Source organism: Malurus melanocephalus, unplaced genomic scaffold (genome assembly GCF_030028575.1).
Source record: "Malurus melanocephalus ecotype Western Australia unplaced genomic scaffold, MMel_1.1 scaffold_480, whole genome shotgun sequence".
NCBI lineage: Eukaryota > Metazoa > Chordata > Aves > Passeriformes > Maluridae > Malurus > Malurus melanocephalus.
The window spans coordinates 108,453-113,353 of record NW_026623712.1 but is presented as its reverse complement, the minus strand read 5'-3'; positions in this window follow the sequence as shown (position 1 = coordinate 113,353).

The window sequence follows — 4,901 nt, the reverse complement described above, 5'->3', positions numbered from 1 at the left end:
TTTTTTTTTTTTTTTTTATGTGCGTTATTTACAATTTTCTGTTCTCCTAGAGAGCGTTTGAGTGGGTTTTTTTGGGTTTTTTTTTGTTTTGTTTTGTTTTCTCTACTTTTTCCCCCTCTTCCCTCTCCAAGACTGCAGGTCTCAGTACCAGGCAGTGAATGCCAGTCCTGAAGCAGACAGCTGGAGTGACAAAATCCCCTCCTTGCCCTAGAGGTAACCCCAGCTCTAAGCTGAAGACATTCCCCTCCTTTATATGCTGGCTCATTTTGGAGTCTCTCTCGTGCAGAGGCTGCCAACTGTCCTGAATTAAAAGCAGCGCATTTCGATATGAGTAAGTGCCTACTAATGACTGAGCAAAACCAGAGTATTCATTTAAGCAAAGAGTTCAAGCAGGGTTCCAGGAACGAGGAGCCGCGTGCCCTACTAACAAAGCTATCTAGTTCAGTGCACAATCTGAACTCTGCAAAAGAAAGAACCTTCTACTTTTAAGCAGTTTTAATGCAGTTCTACAGCACTTAGAGTTTTCGGTGGAAAAGTCAGATGTAATTACTGTTTGACACAAAGGGATTTTTTTTTTCTCCCTAGCTCTGCTGACGTTCTATTTTAAATAATTAAAAGTATAATTTAAAACTTAAATTGATCGTTTCAATAGACCTGATCCTGTCCTCAGAGGGAGCCTCTTGTGTCATAGTTAAACTGTTGATCAGCCCAGTGTCACTGTTTCTCCTTCATCAGAAAATGTACCATCAGATCTATAATTCTTTTTCGCTTGTGATGGCAGAGCTCCAACATGGGTGTAGTTTGACCCAGGTTAAGCAGATTTAGYTAAATGCATAAATTGTTCACATTCTGTCATGTGAAAGATGTAGGCCTTGAGCCAATGTTGGGAATAGATAGCTCACCCAATGAAGAAAGTAATGTACATTTGCAAATTTTCACATGTCTGGACATTACTCTCTTTGACTCCTAATTGTCCAAAGGAGCTGTAAGGTTTAAAACAATGTCTTTGATTCTTGTAGGAGTTTAGGTGACTGTGTTTGACATTACATTCCTAGGGAGCAAATTTCAAGACTGTACAATTCACTGAAACTTGYCTTTCCAGCCCCTTTTGGTTTTCCTGGCCCCTTTACACCAATAAAATCACATGAAGAGTAAACCCATAGGCCAGCTAACAAGTCAAAAATTTTTCATGGTATAAATCACAGACCTAACAGGATGTCAATGCCCTACAGAGCAGGTCCATTCCTCTGGATTTCTTGCACCATAACACGGGATCTGCTTTCCAGKGCATTTCATTGGTGGAACTGTGCTATCAGAGATGTCCTCCAACACTTGTACTATCATTTCAGACTAATTTTTATGAGCGTAAAAGAGAATTTTATTTATCCACATGGCATAGATTGTAGAAAACAGAACTGAGCCCTGAAAGTATCATTTATTTGTGCCTTAAGTGATAATTTTAAACTATTCATTGTTATACTAATAGTTTGATGAATTTCAGTCTCCAGGATTTTCTGTTCTATAGAYGTTATTAAAGGAACCTCTTCATTGAATGTCCAAGTCACAATGCAAACAATTATAATAAACATTGTTTAAACTGTGATAATGGTTGAATTTGATCTTAGAGGTCTTTTTCAACCTAAAGAATTCTATGATTCAATAAGCATTAAAGCATTCCCTCTCAAAAACCACGTCTCACACGGTGAAGATTTGCTCTTTTTTCCTCATGTCTGGATACTGGATTTCACTAAAAATTAGGAATATGTATACGCATTAAGATATATAGCCCCATAATTGCTGTTAAGGAGGTGAGTTAAACCCTCCTAAATAAGGGAAGCTTCTTGCCTATGGTTAGCCTAAACCCCCTAAGMTGACATCTACAGCCCATATGTGACCACATGTGGTATAAATAAAATGGAAGTATAAAAGAGAAAGAGATAAACATATAATTAAAACCAGCATAGCAAACACTTGTGCTCATTCATTTTAATGAYTGCATGCTCCAGTTTACAGAGCAGTTGCAGACCCAGGCCGTAATAGCTGGGTTGACCACATGCCATAAAATACATCAGTGTAGGCTGGGTCCAAATTATCCAATACTTGTAATAAATCCATCCTATTAACTGGATAAATATGCACAAGCAACAACTCTGGAGATAATTCTGGGAAGTGCTGTTATTTAGTGGCGGTGCCAGCTCTCAGGACCTGATAAATAGTAATGCTATCACCTTTTATTAAGAAACAAACAAACAAAAAAGATTAGTTTAGCTTTTCAGATCTCATAACTATGTCTCTCCTTCACTTATCTGTAACTTGAACCGAAAAAAAAAGAGATTGTGGCCTTGAAAGCTTCAATTCTGATTACTTTTTTGTAAGCCTAATAAAAGGCATCAGTCATACCATGTATTTGTGAAAATGAAATCTTCATATATTGAAGGTCAATTTTAGTTGAACTAATATAATCAGTAAAAGCCAAGGTTCCTTTGCCATTAAAATTGTCCATGCTCTGAGTCTTTTGATATTCTATGCTTAACCTTGAATCACACTGTGTGTGGTTTATGCAGGGACGACAGTGAATTCATGTCAGTATGATGACTGAGTCATCCTGGCCTTGATTTTCAGCTGGGCAAAGCAGATATCCAACAAACAGAAAACTTCTTTAAAATTATTTGAAATTAATACACCCTTGAAGCACTTCCTGTCACCTCAGTCTAAACAGCATGTCACCCAAAGTCTACAAACAGATTTTCGTTGCAGTTTTRTGAAATATTTAATATCACTCCTGAATATATTTCTGAAAGTTGAAAGATGGTTACGTAAAACTAGAGCAAGTATTGATATTGAGGAACGCTTTGAGGTTTGCACAGCAGAAATCACRTGATAATCCTGACAGGAGAGTGCAGCCAGGTGGGAGTTGGTCTCATTTTCCAAGTAARAACTTACAGCACAAGAGGAAATGGGCTCAAGTTKCACTGAGGGAGGTTTAASTTGGTTATTAGAAAARATTTCTTCCCTGAAAGAGTTGTTAAGMCCTGGAAYAGCCTGCCCAGGGAAGTGCTGKGATCACCGTCCCTAGAAGCATTTGATTTGTTTCAAAACTTTTCCTTCTCTCTTCCCTTTTCTGTACAATTATAAAACAGGAATCTGATCGTTTTCATTGAGGAATAAAAAGGCAAATCAGTGTGATACTGCTGAGCCCAGATCAGGGCAGGGTCAGGCTGGATGGAAGCTGTGTGTGAAGGACATYGACCTGGGAGCACTGGCAGGGCAGAGATCTTCACAAGCATGAGTGCCACCTGATTTTTAAAACAGAGGTCTAATTAAAGAACACATTCAAATCAGTTGGCTCAGAGATGTGTTAAAAGCATCACACACAAAACAGCCAAAAGTGAGAAGCAGGGCAGGATTTCAGCAGTGACACGCTGCTCACTCCAGCAGAATGRGTTCTGATTTTGATCTGCATAAATGGGATTAGACCAAGGCCTGAGTCTTATCTCTCTGGAACTGGATATATGGAGATGACATAAAAAATATCTATTTTGGGTTGTGAAAGCAGTCCTGCATCAASAGAGAGTTTGAGGGATTTATGTGCTGGAAGACCTAGAGAAAAGATGTACAATGGGAAGTGAAAACAAAAACATGGATGTACAAGATGAAATGGTCATTCTATTCATGATMATTCTGTTATGGCAAAAGTAATTTTTAACCTGTGGACTCCKTAATTTGTTTTTCTTTTCCCAAAAGCTATTCCTGTTCCTTCTTAGAAAATGATTAACTAGAAGCAAAGGATATGTTGATTTTAGTATTGATCACCCAGTTCTAAATTTTAACTTTCTTTTCGAAGTGTCAAGTTTAATGGAAGGTCAGAAGAATATTTAATTACAAACCCAGAGCCAACATAGACAAGTTTKTGATACAGGACTGAGAATTGTTCCTGGCCACAGAAAACAACTCTTTGAAACCTTGTTTCAAACTGGYTCAAACTTATTATTATTATTTTTTCCCCAGGATATCTGCACTGAAGAAGAGGCAGTGTCAGCACTCTATAAATAGCTCAGGACAGTATAAACTTTTGAACTGTGAAATCTGGGGGATGTAATCTTCCTGCTAAACAGAGGCTTACAGCAGATATTTAATGCTCTGATAGGAGTGTCGCCAGCATTTGAGCTGTCTAGGAGAGGAAGGGAAATTCTGAATTATTGTTGGCACTTTGCACTGGTGTGGTAGTTCAGGTTGGTTTGGAATCCTTGTCCCAGCTGAGTAAACTGGTTTGGTTGTTTTTCTGTATGCATAAACACACTGCAGCCAAACCACTTATTAGCATTAGCTGTCTTTAAAAAAGAGCCTTTGGACCTAGAACAATTAATTTAGCAGACATTAAGATGTTGTGACACACTCTAAAGCAATGGATATGTTGGTAGAAACAGGCTGTATTTCTGCTTTCATCATTTTTTTGTGGACCAATGCTGATTTTCAGCAGCAGAGTGTTTGTCCCATGGGAAGTACCACTGATAAAAGCTCACAGCAATTTCCCTGAGTTGAGTTCCTGCCTCACACCTGGAACAAGCACAGAACAGGCCCACCTTTACACAGGAGGTAACTGAGAAGCAACATCACTTCCCAGTATTACTATCATGGTACAAATTAACATTCCTGTCATGCTAACCCCACATAGCAGCTGTTCTGTGTGGAAAAACTGATTTTCAGTGATGTGGGGGAACTTTGTGGGAAGGGGGAATGAAGACCCCTCAGCCCAATTTTGGAAATTTTATACACACTGGGGTCCAAGTGTGTATAAAATGAAAAAGCACGTGTAACACCCTTTTCTGTTTGTTTTCTCGTAGCCCTTGGGTGTGTTTGGAGAAGTTGAACCACCAATGTTTTCAAGCAGCCACCATGGC